Source organism: Onychostruthus taczanowskii, unplaced genomic scaffold (genome assembly GCF_017590055.1).
Source record: "Onychostruthus taczanowskii isolate IOZ18803 unplaced genomic scaffold, ASM1759005v1 scaffold125, whole genome shotgun sequence".
NCBI classification, from domain to species: domain Eukaryota; kingdom Metazoa; phylum Chordata; class Aves; order Passeriformes; family Passeridae; genus Onychostruthus; species Onychostruthus taczanowskii.
The window spans coordinates 501,102-519,606 of NW_024498407.1; the positions used below are offsets into that span (position 1 = coordinate 501,102).

The 18,505-nt window shown below is 40.1% G+C and overlaps 1 protein-coding gene across 2 annotated transcripts in view; it reads left to right on the forward strand.

The window, feature by feature from the left end:
* Positions 1 to 645: 645 nt before the first annotated feature.
* NRCAM (neuronal cell adhesion molecule) overlaps positions 646 to 18,505 on the forward strand; it is a 144,062-nt gene continuing 126,202 nt past the window's right edge. For both annotated transcript variants that reach the window (XM_041396070.1, XM_041396071.1), the window contains exon 1: positions 646 to 735. The gene's annotated coding sequence lies outside the window, so the exon portion shown is untranslated. The remainder of the gene's footprint in view (positions 736 to 18,505) is intronic.

Below are 18,505 nucleotides of genomic sequence, written 5' to 3' on the forward strand. Positions count from 1 at the left end.
AGAAAGGTTTACTTGGAATAAGCCCCGTTCCCGACTCTTCTCCAAATGGTGTCACGCAAAGCTTCCCTTTCAGCGATCGCATCCAAGCGCCCGCCTTCCTGAACTTGTGAACTGCAAATTTAACGAGTTCAACAGGACAATTCTCGAGTGTAAAATAATATCCTTGTCTCCAGTTTGGGAACTCGCTGAAACCATCTATTTAGAGGGGCACTGCCGGGCTAAAATAATGCGGCTATTTAAAAACACCGCCCTTGCCGGGGGTGCCGCGGGGAGCGCTCGGCTGTCCCCAGCCGGGGGAGGGCACAGGCGGTGCCCGGGGGCCTGCCGAGCACGGGCGCCGCAGGGGAGGCGCAGGGTCGGGTCGGTCCGGGAGCCTCTGAGCGGTGCTACAATGGCGATTCCACCCCGGTTTTACCCGAGGTGGCGGAGGCAGGGAGCGAAAGAGGGAGGGAGGAAGGGATGCCCAAGATGGACGCGCCCCGCGCCCCCTCAGGTGCGAGGGACCCGCGGCCCTCCCCAGCCCCGCCCCGGCCCCCGCGCCGGGCGCGCCCACCCGGGCGCCACTCGCGCAGACGCGCGGCGGCGGCGGGGAGGGGACAGCGCGGGAGCGCGCCCGCCGCGGCTCTTCGGCCGGGCTGCCGAGCGGGCAGCAGCAGGAGCGGCAGGAGCAAGAGTGCGAGTACCCATACCCCCCGGACCCTCTTCTCCCCGGGCAGAGAGGGGCCGCACCTTCCCGTGAGTACCGACCTGGCCGTCTCTGTCTCCGCGCCGCGCATCACGCAGAGAGAGATGGATGTGAGACTGGCCCGCCGTCGCGCCAGTATCACATCCATCCCCGCGCACCGCCAGTGTGACATCCCCCCGCACCGCCGGTGTCAGATCCATCCCCGCGCACCGCTGGTGTCACATCCATCCCCCCGCACCGCCGCCTCGACGGCGAGGAGCCGCCCGTCCTCCGTGGGTGCCGGGGCTCCTCCGAGAGGGCGGGCGAGGAGGCACGGGCTGAGCCCGCCCGGGGCCGCGGCGGCCCCGCGGGGCTTTGTTGCGGCAGCGGCCGCTGGCACCTCCCGGGGCCGGCGAGCCGGGCGGAGACGCTCCTTGGCTGCGGCGCGCCCACATCCCCGGGCGGGCTCGGTCGCCATTTCGTGCGCTGCCCGGCGGGGGCGAGGGCCGGGCGTGTGCGGGGGAAGGAGCTGTCGGTGCTGAACTGCCGCCGTCCGCCTTTCGGCTCTTGCTTGCGCCTTTATTTGTCACCCGTACTTTTCTTTTTTCTTTCCCCGCTCCTCACAGTTGCGGTTTTATTTAGGTATAAAATAGCTACAGTGTGTCTCAATTGTGGGCTTTTCGTGTTTTCCCTATTTTGGCTTCTTGAAGGCGATTAATGCAGAATATCGTGGTGAAGTCTTTGCGGCGAGCGCACTTGTCTCTTTGGTTATAAACTAATAATTAACCAAACCTTCAGCTGTCGCTGAGGTCTTCAGCATAGATGTGTTAGTTTCGAAGTCTGAAATGTGTTTAAACCAAGGCTTTGGAGTCTAAGTGTAAACAGTACCTGATTAATAATGCCAAGCTGTTTAAATATTTAAGATCATAGTGTGCTTCAGCCCAGTTAATAAGGCTGTTCCATATTGACAAGTACTCTGTGAAAAGAATGCTGTTGCTTAGCTCTGTGTAGTTGGATAAAACAATGGAAAATGTGATATATAGCTCTGCAGTGAAACCTATGGTTCATGACATGATGTTCTTTTATCCATAAAGGTCCAGCTTTTGTGTGTTTATTCAAAACAACCTCCTACTGAGCAAAGAAGGTAGTATTAAACACCTGGGTTTCTTTTTTCTAATGTTCCGTGTCTTTGCGTTTCTTTCTCTGTCTGATTTTGATTCTTAATTAAGTATATTGTGGAAAAGGTAGATGAAACCTGAAAACTTTATTGTATCTAATAGGTGCACTATTAATAATTTCAACATCTCGCATAATTTAATGTAATGGATATGATAATTTATGGATAGTAGTTATATGGGTCTGTGCATAAAACAGGTCACTGTATGACATCAGAAAGCATCTGGACTGTCTTTTGATTTTGAGAGCAGCTTATATGCCAAGAGGCCAGTATTGCTGCTGTTCTTTGGCAAGAGACATCAGCTGGAAAGAGAAGGGTAGTTCAGTGTTGCACAGCTCAAAGGACCTAGAAATCAGAAAACTGACTTGCAGATGCAGCATCTTCTTAATATTTGTCTAATGTGTTTGATGTTATTATTTGTATGAATACACCTCAGGCATTTGTTTAGTTTTGAATAGAAATTGCAATGCAAGTGACCAGAGCTCCTAATGAGTGTGATGCCGAAGTCTGTGAAAGTTACTTATTTGAATTTCAAAGTACTTTGAAATTCTCTTGTGTGTCTAAAATTAGCTGTCAGACTATATCAATATAGAACTGGGAAAGTGTTACATTCTGAGAATATTGAATGTAAAGAAGCAAACCCAGAAGGCTGCTTGGTGGTGACAGAACTTGGGATCCATTGAGTGAATTCACATTCTGGGCTGTGCAAAGGCAGTGTAGCCTAAGGCAAACTGTATAGTTGTGCGGCCACATCGGATGGTCGAGTAGTGTACACCAGCTGGTGCTAAGGATGGAGCTGAAACCTGCTTCACAACTCACAGATAAACCCACAACTACTCATAATAGTATCTTAGTTCTGTCATTAGCATTACTGGCCACAGTAGAATTATTCAAAAGTAATAATATTCAAGGTGAATGAGATCACCAGAATCTGAGCCTTAGATACTGGTCCATATCTTCTTGGACAAAGCATATTATTTATCACATATACCACAGCTTGTTTGACAAAAAGAGCTGTAATAAGAAAATGTGGCTATTTTTAATGGTCTTTATTTTAAGAAAATGAAATAAATCCAGTGATGCATACTGATACCTCCTGTTAGCTTGTTGTACTGTGGTGTTTCTCTTTGGTGCTCAAAAAGGTGACAGCAGAAGCTTTAGTAACCAAGTTAAGAGTTTCTTGGGGTTATTAAGATGTCTCTCTAATTGTCAGATTTTATTATTTTGAGGATTCCGATTTCAAGTCAGGTAATGCATGTTGCCTATTCTTCCTGCTTTAGAGAAATGACTTGCCATGGTATCTGGGCATAAAAGATATGGAATACACTAAGGGTTTGGCATTTTTTTGACCACTTTGATTGAGCTCAAATAGCTCAATCAGCCTAAAAATTAAATCTGTTTTGCCTGCACCTGTGAAATTGCTGTTATTCTGTAGTTTTGTTCATCTGTCTCAAATCACCTTGAATTGTGATTACTTAACTTCCATTATATTGGCATAGCTCGGTAAAATTGTGCTGTTCAATTTTCACTGGACTTGTTCGTTTCTTCATGTTTTATGAACAGAGTTGGTAAAAGGGGAAGTCATACAGAGGAAAGTATATCTTGGTAATGAAAGCTGAAGGAATAATGTAGGAGGTATTGTGTTGGGCAATATGCAATGAATTTGATTTTGCCTTCCTGAGTGGGCTGATAGTATTTAAAAAATTCTGTTAATACTTTCTGTGCAGTGATAATCTGTTGCATTTTAAATTGGTGTGTGTATTGCCTGTTCAGTTCAGTATTAAGGACATTGCAACTTCTGCATTTATGAATACTGTCTCATAAATGTGATATTAAGGGAATTTGTAGAGTTAATCTCTAATAATAAGATTAACATGACGCACCGTAAGTTTTGTCCTGCAGTTTGTTAACCAGGAAGGGATAGTTGCAAGCTGGCTATCTTGCTTTCTTCTGAGCTACTGGAGGCTGGCTGAGCTTTCAGTTATTTACCTCAATAGAAAACTAAAAGGGAAAAAGTGAACAAAGGAGGTCTGTTTTGCCTGTCCCACTTGCTGGGCTGTTGTCTTTGCCCTTTTCAGTGAAGGAGGGGGTAGAGCTGGGTCAGAGTTGAAGAACACTGAAAAGGAATTCAAGTCTTATAGTGAAATGTGAATGATAGCTTAGTTTGAGTACCGAACACATTTGTTAGAATTGATGTTTTTCTGTCTGCGGGAGCTTTAACTGACAGATGGTGATGGACTGGCATATAGACTGCTAGAAGGTGCAGCTAGATATGTGTTCAGACCCTGATTAGACACTCAGTAAATAAGTGCATATCTGATGGGACTTTTAATACTGGAGATACTGATGCTAGACACTGTGTGACACACTAGACATTTGATTGTGTGAATTAAGGGCAGACCCCTGCAGCTGGCATACATTCAGGCTTACTTGTCTAGCCTAATTGCATTGCAAATACTCGTCTGGATTGATCTTTAGCTTCTCCCTTCTAGTAGATGTTGAATAAGTACAGAAATGTTCATCTGGATCCTCTATTAACTGTTGTTAAGAAGCTTTCAATTATTTTTTTTTTTGGTTTGCTGTATGAATTGGGATGCATCCTAGCATTCATTTTGTGAATACACTGTTTTCCTACACTGTTTTGGTTTTGAAATGGCTCAATTCATAATGTGGCTACAGCTTTCCCCTTGTTAACTTTTTAGTATGGAAGGATAACAGCTTGAATTATAAAATGTTTTTGTAAGAGCTCACAGTACCCCCATTCTCCTTTAAGCAACTAAACTTTATATAAAAAAGCAGCATTTGATGCAGAGATTTCAGATGCATAAAAATAGCCAAGAGAGGAAAAAAAAAGGCTAGTTCAACTTATAAGGACGTGATACCTTTAAAAAACAGCCTCATTAGAAAGGAACTAGCTGTCTAAATTGTCAGTTACATCAGACAGAATTGGTACAGATGTTGTCTCTCTAAATTCTGTAAATAATCATGTAAGACTGCTGAATTTGGATGCATCCCAATGGGAATTGAGTTGCCCTTATACTTTGTCCGGATCACTAGGTATACATGGGTTTTAATTTCCTTGGGTTTAAAGTATGTAATTGTTACTGTTCAACAGCTTGTTTGAGGAAAAAAACCCTGATCCATAACTTGCTGGTTTTTCTGGACAGCCAACCAAAAAATTAACATACCATTTTCCTTTAGACTGTTACCTAAGTGAGAATGTGACAGCGTTTATACATGAGTACAATTGTCTTTTTCTGATCTGTGCCTCTGACTTCAAACTGTCTTTGCTCTGTGTTTTCAGTGCTGCTGTTTGTCCAGCACGATTCTGAGGGTTCATGTAAAGGACTGCCTTTACAGTGTCACAGCAGTGTAGGGCTCTGTGTGTGTATGTGTATTTGCAAAGGTGCTGTGTAATCAGTGAGTGCAGGAGTCAGCCTTTCAGCCAGCTCTGGAGTCAGGAAACAGTTCTGGTGCTGGAGGGCAATTCCATAGAGTTCACTGACCAGAGCACAGGGGCTGTTCAAGGGGAGTGTTGGAGCATGGGCAGGGTAGTAGAAATCAACAAAATTCAAAAGACAAGAAAAAATTAATCTTGAGAAGGACCACTTTTCAAGAATGTTTAAGAGTTCAGTGGTGTTCATCAGTGGGCTTGTTCACAAGTTTCTCTTTGTAACAAGGTCAGTGGTTCTCTTCACTGTTTCTCCATTTAGAAGGACTTAAAAGTAGAGTTTCCCACCCTTCTGCTCTTCTTATCTCTAAGACAGTCAACGCAGGAGGTGCTTGATGTGCATTCCTTCTTCAAATTTTCAGGTGATAGCAGGAAGAGGAAAGCCCGGCCGCAGCTCTTCTTTGGGTGTTATAAACAGGTTTAGTGACTTCGTTACTGCCACTTTGAGTAAGCTAGAATCTGTTGGTCCCTCCACCCAGCCCCAGCACCACCTGTAGACCAGTGCTGTGGTCTCTGGACAAACTAAATGTATAATAGGAAGTTAAATCCTCTTTTATTGGTGCTCTTTTGAAATGGAAGTAATTTTTAAATCGTGAGATCAGCTGTATTTGGTATATTTTGTGGAATTTGTTACATGGCAACGAAAAAATCAAAACTCAGTTTTCCAGTTGGGCGAGATGAGATGTTGATAGGCTGTGCTAGCCACTTTACTGATTTTTCATCTCTTCTGACTAGGTAATTCCTACTGAAGCCCAGAAAAGCAAAATATATTCCTTTTTGTTTCCCACCCTTTCAAAACTGTACAGGATTTGAGTAAGTTTGCAAGAGAGAACTCTTCATTAAAAGAGAACAAAACTGGAGGTTTTGCTTGCAATGCCGAATACCCTGAAGCCTCTAGGCATTTTGAGTCTTGGAACTGTGAGTTTTGTGTTCTGGTCCAGCTGCTGTGAAGAGCTGTGTTCTCTCCACGGAGGAAGTTTTTTTACAATGAGAACAATCAGCCATTGGAATAATCTCCCCAGGCAAGTGGTTGATTCCCCAACACTGGACACTTTTAAGATGCGTCTGGACAGACTTTTGGGACGTCTTGTCTAGACTGTGCTTTTGCCAAGAAAAGCTGAACCAGAGGTCCTTGAGATCCTTTTCCAGCGTGGTGTTTCTGTGGTTCTGAGCTGTTCTTGAGGCTCTTACAGACAATCCAGAATCTTCCAAGCTTCTTTCTGATGCAGGTGTCATTATTATTCCCTTGGCCTAGGTTTGGTTAGGGCATAGAGGCAGGTAAGAATTATCACTATTGCTGCAACTCAGTCTGAGTAGAACTACAAGGGTCAATTTAGGGCTTGTGAAGGAACTCATCCTTCGTATTGGAGCTGTCTGTAGCTTATGTAGTACCTTAGTTTGGTTTGCCTTTGCCTACTGTAGTGATCGTGTCTTTATAGAAATTTTTATACAGTGCAGCTCTGACACATGTAATGTGAAAATAATCTTTCAAATATCCCTGTTTTCCCTCAGAAGCATTTAATGTGTTGATGGACCTCAGAGTCTAGTAGCCAATATTTCAATGTATTACAAAGTGTAACATCTTTCCCAGACAACACCAAACTTACAATCTCAATATAAATTGAAAATTCAGATTTCTGAAATTTGAATTTTCTGCTTTTCTGTAGCTGGAGTGATTAAAAAGTTATATGTTAGCTTGGTTCTAGACAGGGACAAAATGAGGAATATCTTACCTTCTATGTGAGCTGTTTCTGCATGATAAAGTTGAAATGTAGGCAGTTGACTAACTGGAGAGCAAGCCAGTCCAAGGTGACTAAAAGCTAAATATCTATTAGACCTTGTAGGTGATAGTTGTGTAAAGTGCATTTTTAACTTAAAAAGAGATAAAAATGTTGAAACATAAGAAGAAGAGTGTGACCACCAGAGGGCAGACACAGTGTTTAATGACTCCAACCCAAAATCCTTAGAAAGGAGTCTGTGCCTATAAAAATGCAGTGAGATAATGATTGAATAAATAAAACAGTAAAAAGGCACACAATTTCATACACTGACAGAAATGTAGCACTGTTTAGTGTTTAAGATGAAAGTAAATGCATCTGCTTAGAACTTACCTGAGGTTTTGTGCTTCTACAGTGGAAGTCAGAATAGTTCATCAGATCATGCAGTTGAGTTAAGTTAAAGAACTCATTATTTACAGGTCATTTGCCTTTATATTGAGTCCACTAATTTTAATTTGAGCATGTTTTTCATTTGGAAATGAAAAGTAGACTCCTTTCTCAATAGTTTCTCCCTTGTAGTTAAAAGAATAAAGAATCTCTCTGAATTAAATTTCATGTTTTCCCAGATATACCCCAGGATTTGCATAGAGCTTTATTTTATTAATAATATTTGTGTCCTTTAAAGTGTGTAATTTTGCTCTTCAGAGTATTATGGAAAATATTTAATGTTATGGACCTTAAATTAAATGCTTCAATAAAGTGGCCTTTTTCAGGAAAACTGTAGTGTAGATTTTAGTGAAAAATGATGTCTAGTAATTTTTAATTAGCTTGCTTGATAGGAATGTAGGTGTTTAATTAAACTAAGTGAATATTTTGGGTTTTACTGCTCAGGCACTGGCTCAAGTTACAGTAATGGTGTCTTTTCATTGAATTATTTTCCTCTAAAACCTAGACTGGTTTTGTGATGAAAGAAAAGCCTTTAACCCATTGTTTTGAAGCCACAGTATTTTTTACAATCATGTCTTAAAAGACCTTTGGTTGCTCTCTGGGGGTCTCAACTCTACCAGTTATGCTGGTGCTTTTACTACTAAAGTTTTGTGTAATTCACAACCTTCTCACCTACTTGGCATTGAAATACAGGAGTAGGTTTCTCATCACATCCAGAACTGACAGGATCAGACATTTGAAAGGGTATAATGGGAATAAATATGAATATACAAATCTTAATAAATCATTCACTTGAATAATGTGTCCTAGCTTCCCCCCCCCCCCCCACGTCTAGAAACTTAGAAACACCTGAAAATGGAATCAGAGTTGCAGTTAATAATTGGTTGAGTTTTGCACATTTAAAAAAAACCCAGTTAAAGTTTTGAGACTTGATAGCTCTCTACAAGGGCTCACTTCTGTCCCTTAGATACAGTGACAGAAACACTATTGCTGAGAACATCTGCGGCATCACAATCTGTTGGATGTTAAGTGGCTGCCAGGGCTAATGCCAAAGTTCACATTAATAGGAAGATTAGTCTTTGTGTTCGTTGTGTTATCCAGACCCTTATGTGTGGTTTTTTTCCTGAGGTAAAGCTGTCCTAAAAGAGTCAAACATTCCTGTGAATTCCCCTGCCCACTTAGTTTAACTGAGATTACATTGAAAGACAGCCCAACAGCTACTATCCATACTCAAGACAGCAAGCTAAAGTAAATAAATACTTTTTAAAAATTATTATTATAGATGGGAAAGTTCAAATTGCAAACTAATAGGTAGCTTCCTTGTTTGACTGTCAATAGAAAGACATTTATTGAAATGGAAGAGAGAAGAGATAATGCTGAAACCAGAAGAAAATGTGACAATAAAGTGAGGAGAAACAGAGCAAAGAAAAGAAGCCTATTTTATTACATTCAAATAGGTACTATGATTTCTTGTTTACTAAAACAAAACCTCAAGCTGTAGTTTTAGTGAATGATGCTCATAACTCTGAAGTATTGTCTGAATTAGTAAAGAATTAAGTTTGAAAAAAATATTGTAATATTCTTTTCGTAAAGACTGTTCATCTGTTCCTTTACTTGCTGCTCACAAGTGGAAAAATGACCTTTCTGTGACGGTCTCTTGATCTATGCTCCAGTGATTATTCTGCACACATCTGAGTTGTGACAGAACACTGGAATGAAAATTGCAAAATAGTACAAGAACATATTTCTCTGAAAATGCAGATAATAATGATCCCTGAAGCCGAGTGCTTGGATTATTTGAGATAGTAGAGGATGGAGTGCGACTTCTGTTTCCGAAAGTATATTTAAAAATAGTTGAATATTTGCTTTTATTAGTCAAAGATAAATATCTGTGGTCTTGGGAAATAATTTATAACTCACTGTGGTGAGCTAGTGCACTACTTTAATTTTGGATCCTTTTCAAAAACAGAATTCAGATTAGTGGAATTAGGAAGTGTTTCATCATAATTTCAGTAATTCTCCCCGGTTTTAGTATTAATTTATTTTTATAATTAACAGTGAAAGGTACTGAACTGATGGTCTTGAAATATGACTTGGAATTTAAACATTTTAGTACTTTTCAATATATATCCATTCAAATATTACTATGGGAAATAGAGATATTGATAATTTTTAACACTAAATATCATTGGAAAGAACAACCCATTCCTTTTTGGAGAGAACTGAAAATGTAACTCAACCTTAGTAATGTAATTCAATTTCTGAACACTAATCCTCTAACAAAGACTTGAGCAGAGCCCAAAATTAAACACTTGCAAGTCTGTAAGTAGGACCCAGAAGAGCAACATTTTTTACTCCCTTTTCTTCTTTGTCCCTTCATTGCTTTTTCTACCATCCAGTGATAGATTTTTAAATACCTGCTATTCAGTCATAGGCAAGTAATTTGTATGTAAATCTTACTTTGAGTGCAATTGAGTGTTAGTAGCACAGAAATGTAAAGTAAAACTTACAGTTGCCTTTTAAGAAGGCTTACATACTTTAATATAAACAAACGGTCAGACTTTGAAGTATCTTAAAACCTTTGTTGTCTAATAACTTCTGATTTTCACATAAAATTATTTTGCAATGTTCTGTGTCTTCTTTGAGGCTGCGGCTATCTGTCCATATGTTAGCAGTCCTAATGGGATTGTAATGTGTGACTACACCTTCTAGACACAATTGATGGGTACTATGCAGTACAGTTTTTTAACACTTATGCTTTTCAAGAATATTAAATCCTGCTCCACTAAATAGATTCATATTGGTGACTTTTGTTACTGTTTTATTGTATCACTGTTCAGTACCACAGTTTAAAAACGGTGTGTGAAAGGACACATGGTTAGCATAAATATTCCACTTTCAGAAGCACTTCATGTAGCATACCTTGCTCATCAAAAGTTACGTTTGCTGCTAGCAAAACTGCATTTGAGGTGATTAATCTTATTGGCGTTGTGGAAAGGAAAACTTAGGTTAAACTAGTTTAATTCTGAATAGTGCTTCAGTAGCTTCAGTGCTGGAAAGCTAACAACAATACTGTAAAGAAAATATAATATCCTGTAGATGGCTGAGGATAATGCCACTAATACTGAGTTTGGAGAACCAGCATGGCCAGATTATCCTCACTGACTTCAGCACGAATGGAGGATACTCTGTTGTAGTGAAGTTATTGATTAGGTACAAAGCTTGATGACAAAAGGTGATTAGTTTTGAGATTTCATTCATTTTTGTTATAGTTTGATGCAGAGGGTGTGTTTGGGTGGAGTTTCTTTTCACATCCAGGCGACTGTCCCAGGAACTGGTAGTGGTTTTAATGTTACACTGGCAAGTTGCAATCATTAGAAGTATCATCATACAGTAGTTTTAAATAAAGAGCTTTCCATTATGTATATTTCTGTTGATTCTCCAAGCTGTGATTTCTGCTAAGGTTATTTCTATTTATTTTTCAGTCTATTAAATTATTAAAATGTGCTATAAATGTAGAAGTGTCCCAAACTGACTTCTTGTGAGCAAACATAGGTAAGAGAGCAGGAGAGTAACTTTTTTTGCTGTGCTTTGCTGTCTGATCTCAGGTTGATATTAGTGAAGGGATTTGTGTCCATTCATGGTCAACAGTCCAGCTGACTTCCTTGACATGTTACACTGCTGAGTGTTTGTAACTTACTCTGTGTAAGCATGAGCTGTCCCTGTGGCTTTTTAAAAACTTTTAATAATTATCTGATCCCTTTACTGCCCTGGATAATTGAAAAAAAAGTACACTTGTAGGGAAGGAAATGGGGTTGGGAATGACACCTTCTGGGTGATGACTGTGCTGTGCACACCAGCACTGGTTCCCAGCTGGTCCTAAGGTGTAACCTGTGTTTGAGATTAGTGCTGCTCGTCACTGTCGATTCAAAGCAGTCATGGTTGATCTTTAAGGAACTGGGAAACAGTTGGAATTGCCTATCTGTGCATATGAAGAAATCAAACTAAGAACAAACTTGTGTGTAATGGCTGGGTTTTTTGAGAAGACAGAGTTGTGAAGCTGATCACGCTTGCACTGGCTGAGAACCTGTAATGCGAGTGCTAGGTGCAACCTTCATTTGGGAAATACTGTTCTGATCCTGTCTGGGTAGTAATTTGAAGTACTTGCAGGAACTTGCAATGAATTCACTTCAGCTATTTCAGAAAAATGTGTGAGAAAAGAGTGCAGTTCTATTTTTCCATCTGGCGTCATTATTTTAAAATTACATGAAAATGTCTCAGTGTTACTGGCTTTTTTCTGGTCTACCATCTATGTAAAATAGGAATAATGCCTCTAGGATTGATCTGAAGCTTGAATTATGCTTTTGATCATTTGCTGTCATTTAGTTCAGTGCAACTTTGACAAAACAAGTATTTCTAGGTACTATGCCAGAAACCTGAATTTGGAAATAATTAAGGAAGCAACACAGATGCAGATGGAGTAGGTTTAATGTATTGACAAATTTTGTGAGATGACCATAGTGTTTCCTTGAAAAAGACAATATAATCCCTTGTCTCCAAATAACTTTCTCAATATTGTTGCACAGTCAGACAGCTCTTTGTTTAAAGAGTGAATGGGAAAAGTAATCAACTGGTTTCTGTTGTGTTGAGTAATGCTCATTTGAGGAATCTAATCTCTTTGACAGGGTCTGATGGTCCTTTATCACATGGTGGTGGAAGTCTCTTCATCCGGATTAAATGAGACTCCACTAAACATTTTCTGCTGATTGTGCACGATCTGTTTCTTTCGTTTTACCATCAACTCTATTCCATTTTGTATTTCCTGCCTATCTTGCATCTACACAGGAGATTGCCACGTAAATAAGGACAGTTTCAGCTGCCTCAGGGAGTCTCTGGGAATGTTGGATTCTTGACATCAGATGCTGTTCCTGCTTGCAGGCAGCTCCAGTTGGCCTGTGCACAGCTGGAGCTGCCTAGGGTAACTTCAGGGACTGTCCATTATTCCCAGCTGAAGAGGTCCTGTTTACCAGCTGCCTTGCTATAAAAGCAGGTGAGTTTATTCAGTCATCATGCTGTGCAATGCTACAAGGGACTGATTTGAGATATTTCAGTTGAACAGTTCCTGGTCCATGCTGGAGGCTGGTGAGTAAGTGTGCTGGGTGCACACACAGACACAGCCATGGTAACTGTATGGTGTTTTGAATTTAATTTTGTTTTTCTCCACAATTATAAATTCTGTATATCTTGCTATGATATAAAATATATTGGCTTAGACCAAAATTTGGTACTAAAATCAGGATAAAGGAAAGCATACACATTTTACAAGCTTTCTGGAAAAATTTTGTGGTATTGTGCAGTTTTCCTGGAAGCACACTATGTCTTAAGTAGGTTCTGTGCTAGTTTTAATTGCTAACTTTACAGCCATTGTCACTAACAGCATGTAATGTTGTTATCAAACAGCCTGCTGTAGCTTCTGAAATGGGATGTCTTTATCCTGGTGACAGCAAGGTGTACAAATGTTAGTTCTTCATCCAGACTGTGTAGCAGTAGAGTCGGGCAAGGGGAAATTCCATCACGCCTCTGAGCTTTCAGGTGATGAAGGCTGGGAGGGTATTGCCACAAATGTATCCTTTCCCTCAGGTATCTGCTTTTAGCTGCTGTCAGAGATGAGGCCTTGGGATACTTGTTACTCTGCTGAGTGTGTGCCAGACTTGCTAAAACGTGCAGCACTTGTATTTTCAAATTTAAAGAGACCATCAGACTAAACCAAACCAGATCAGGGCTTGGAACCCTGTTGGACTCTAGGATATTTTCCTGACAAATGTTACTGTAATAATTGAATTTATCTGTAAACAAAGTGTTTGTTGTGTGTTTATGAGTAATAAATTGCAATCCTGTCTTCATGACTAAAACTCAGCTGTACCAGAATCTGAACTATTTGGTATAGGGTAGATCTGCCCAACAGAACTTTGCTTTTAGCATTTTGTTGAAAAATAAGAACTCTCTGAAGGCCAGTCCAATTAAATCCTTGTTTGTTTTTCCTTAAAATATTAAGGAATCATTAGGATATTGTATCTAACTTTCAATTTGTTCCTTTGCTGAGCAGAGTGGGAGGCAAATGTTTAAACCAGGGGACTTCCAGAAATCCTTTCCAACCTTAACTACTCTAATTATTCTGATGTCTTTGTCCATTTCAGAACAAGTTTGGTTATTGTTCTTCTGTGGACAAATGTTTCAGAGTAGTGGAAGAAACAACATTTCTTTTTTTTTTTTTTCTCAGTGACTGGGTCACAGAGGAAGTGGGAGATCCTGGTTCTGTTGTGTTCTGGTTGGTTGGTTGTTTTTTTGGTTTATGTTTTTTTGCTTTTTGGTTTGGTTTGGGTTTTGCATTTTTGTTTTTGTTTTTTTTTTTTTTTCTGGGCTTCATGGGATCTCAGTCAGTTGTGTGCTCTGGGTTCTGACTGCCAGGACCCAGAGCATTTACATGAAAGTTTCCCCCTGCTCTGAGCCCCTGTGCAGCAGGGAACGAAAGGCTGGCTGAGACTGCATGCCAGATCTTACTCTCCAAGGAGCCTGTGTTCTGTAATAAAGCATCAGCAGCCCTGCTCAATCAGCCCTTCTCACGGGGAGCTTGAAGTTGGATCTCCCAACATTATGTGCCATAGCCATCTGGCTGAGGGAGAAGTCAGCAGAATTATCACAGTTTCTGCTTCTCAGGAATTGTGATCCCTTCCACATCTGACTTTTGCAGTTCTTCAAGAGAATTCCTGCAGACTTCAGGTGCTTAATCACTTCTGCTTAGAGAGCTGTAGAGTGCTAAACCAAAGACAGGTTTAGTTTATCTGCTCAGAATATGTGTTGTGTGCACAGCTGGGGGAATGAAGTTGACTCTCTAGGAACTTCTAAGGCTCACCTGGGACCTGTGCCTATGTACTTCGGTATCTGCCTACATTCTGGGACTTTTTTATGCTATAAACTAAATTACTGTTCAAAATTTAAGTGGGATAAGGTGAATTAGCATAAGGTTTAGTATTAACTCCCTACCATAAAGTTATCTGTTTTATTAGTGGCAAAACTTTGTTTTATTATCCCATCCCATGGATGTGAGTAATTCACCAAACTGGAACATCAGACTCTAATTTCCAAGGATAAGTGATGATAACTCTTTAATTTAATTTATATTTGTACTAAAATACTAAACTTCAGTTCATACAACTGTGCTGTTTATGTATACAACAAATGCTACACAGACTATTCATAAAATAAAGAAAAAGCCCCAAACCAGGTCTACTAGGTGACTCCCAGTTTGGATGTTGCATTTGTGATTAGAAGACATTGATTTGATGTCACAAGTATTTTTAACAGGATTTACAAAATGCAAATAGCATTATGTAAGACAGATTACCTATGGCTTTAATACAGGATTGTTTTTAAGCCAGAGGCTACATTTTGCTGGGTTGTGTATGTTTAAAACTGAGTACATTAGGATTAGGCTTGGCAGAAGACCATTTTCCAAATCCTTGATATTTTCAGGTTAGATTACTTCAATTTTTTAATTTAAAATATAAATTGAAAATCTGAATTTTGATTTTTTTTTTAAGTAACTTTCAAGGTCGGTAGCTTCTTGGGTCAAGATTGTTGCACACAATCTGATTTGTGTTGGTAAAATCAGAAATTTTTGTAGTCCATCATACCCCCATAAAGATTTTTTCGAAGTCAGAGGGCTACTTGATTCTAAAACCAGCAGAAAAGACCAAATGCATTTCCTGCATAGCAGAACATATGTGGATAACGTGTCACATTGCCAAGCAAGTCAGTCAAGTGTTGGCTTTGCAATGAACCATGAGGAAAATCTTACAGGCACTTGAACTCCAAATAATTTCTCAAAGGCCTCATATGTACAGTATCACAAGTTCTTGACCTTTAGGTGAATGAAATTTCAGGACACTTACACAGCTGGCGTGGAAGAACTCCATGTGACTCTGCATTGTTGTCATTGCTTTATGCTCTGAATGCCTGAAATATGGCCCACCCTAACAGACAGGCCAAGAAAGTCTCTTACAGTGGTAATGTTTCCTGCTGGAAAGCTAAATTGTTTAATGTACTCAGCAGCCAAGGTTCCCTGTTAACAGACTGAACTGGAATGATGCCTTTTTGTGCCCCCAGAGTAATTTCAGTTTTTCTGTTTCACATAGCTTATGCCTGGTTTCATGCAAATATGTTGACATCTGGTTTGTTCACCAGATTTCTTCCAAACTTTTATTACCCTAGTGTTTTTCCCAGGGAAATATTTGGCAGCATGTCCTGCATTACAAGGTACGTTTAATATATAGACGCCAAAGAAGAAAAAGTAGAAACTTAAAAGAGGGGAAAAAAAATACTTTAGCACTTGTGAAGTGCTAGTATTGCACATAAATATGCAAGAAAAAACCCCCTCAACCCGTACTTTGCATGTAGATAGTTTATTCTTTCTATTTTTAATAATAAAAGTTCTTGTATTCTGTGACATGTATTTATATCTTTTAGTACAACTAGATGGTTTTTCCATCAGCTTAGTTGTCATTTCTGTGGAACTCTGTACTCTGAGCACCAAAATACAGCTCCCAAATGCCACAGGCCATAAGAACTTTAACTGTTAGGGAAATAATCAGAGCCTATCCTTTTAGAAGATAAATTCCTGTAGTATTATTTGTCTGCCATTTCTAGGGAGCATTCAGATAAATGCTGATGTGCTCTTCAGTGGGGAATGATGATTATTTCTAAGACTGAAAAGTGGATTCTGACTTTCAGAATTTTAGGGTGGTGATAATTTCTGATAAAAATTGGCTGGAAGGCACCTTAAGAAAAACTCCTTTTAAGTGATTACAAACAATTTATGTTCAAAGAGATAAAAATACAATGGAGTATGAAGCTCGATCATTCTTAAATACCAAGGAAGCAGCTGGAAAAGCCCATGGCTTCCTGCAAAGCTCAGCTTTCTCTGTGCCCCTCAGTTTTAAGCAGACAGGAATTAGTCCTGGAGATAATGTCCTCAGCTCTTAGGTGACAGCCTGGTCAAGGACATTCTGGTGTTCTGCATGGCTGTTAAACCTCTGCTATGGAAGAGGTGGGATTAGCAGGGGTTCTTGGATTTTGCAGTATGAGGGGAATGGGTGTGAAAAAGCTCTGTGATGGAACAGCAGTGATTGCTTCCTAGAGTGGCAGTGCTGCAGGGAGAGACGGCCCCTTTCTCCTGTGCCTGTTCAGCTACAGGGGTTGGGTTGGTTTTTTTCCTTCTGGTAGATTCCTTGTTACCCTCTGTGCTGCCTTTTGGTCAAGCTGAGCAGTCTGCAGAGCACATGTGCCACAGGCAAGCCTGGGATGAAGCATGATGCAAAGGGGAGGTTTCATGTCCTCCCATCAGAAACTATTTCCTTTTTTTTTTTGGATTGATACAGGGAAGGGGTAAATGTATACCCGTGTAATAGATACACCTTCAGAATGACACCTGCTAGCCTCCACTCTGGTAGCCTTACCCCATGAACGCATTTAAATGAAAAAGAGCTCTTTTCATGGGTACAAATGAGCCAGAAATTGCCAGAGAATTCTTAGGCAGTGAGTTAGCAGAGCTGAGGTAAATACAGCAGGTGTCTAGCAAGTTCTCTGCTATCACCATCTCACACTAGTACAGTAACTGAGCTGTTTCCTCAGAGAGCTGGAGGGTGCTAATCCACCTGGAGAGGTAGAACTGCTGGTCTGGCAGCTCTAGAAACTTAAGTTCTAATGCTGAGTCTGATCCTCGTGCATGCTGGCTTTCCTTGGAGAGGCTGACACGGCACTCTGACCAAAAGGACACTGGTTTGTTTTATGCTGGGGATGTGAGCAGGGTGATGATCTAGCCTTCTGTTTTGCAAAGCTGTATTAAACCAGTGTGGCCCAGCCTATGTTACTGCTTGCTCAGCCTGTTCTAGGGATCCAAACAATTAGCTGTAGATAATATCACCTAATTCCACTGTGAAATAAAAGAGAATGGGTGGTCAAAAACCTCCTGACAAGAGCTGTTTTGCTTTGAACAATGCAAATTAAGCATCCTAGGCCAGTGAGCAGTGAGCTTTTTGCCTGTAGCCACAGGTCTTTGTTCCCTTTTCTGACAGACTGCGTATCCATTCATCTCTCTGATTAAGAGAGCTACTGCTACAGTCAGTCAGAAATGGTAAATGTGTGTCTGGCTGCTGTTGTTCTCTCTTGCATTTAGGAAGTCTCTGCACAAGCACATTTATCTGTCTTTATGTTTGGGCTTGTTAATGGTGACAAGTTAATATAAATTAATTTACAGATCAGTGCTTACTCCAGTCCCTTTGTCAGAGATGCGAGCAAAAATTGGTATCTCTGCACAATAGAAGTGCTAAATGTATTGTAAGAAATGGAATACTTAACAGAAAATACTTTTTTTTTTCTTGGAATGTAGGATCTTTAGTATGATCTCTTCCATAACCGTTTTGAGAAAACAGAAGTTGGACTCTATTAATTCATCATGGGTTTTGGTGAGTCTTAGTAAGAAAATATTTGTATCCTAAAGCCAGTTTTTTAGACCTCTGTCCATTTAGAAAGCCATCTATTAAAATGATATGTGTTGTTTATAATTAGAGAAGTAACAATTTCTATACATGATAAAAGAGGCAACTGGAAGATTGTTTTCAAAACTGTTTCCCAGTGTGGCTGTAGACGTTTTTTCTGAGATTTGGGGGAGAAAAGGGGTCTTTGGAGGAAAAATAATACACACCAGATGCAGGTGCAGCTGAATTATACTGTAAATATCTGATACGTATATAAAAGATACATAAAAAAATTGCTCTTCTGTTTCTGTGTTGTTTTCCCAGTTCTTGGTTTTTTTTCACCCAGTGATGAGTGTTGCACTGACTTTGGTCTGCTCATAAACTTAAATACTGAACATAAATTCAGTATTTCATTCTAGATATTTTTTGACAAGGAATTCACAATTCATTATGTAGCTATTTTTTGTTTGACTTTTGTTTTTTTTTCTATTTTATTGTCTTCTGTTTTACTGC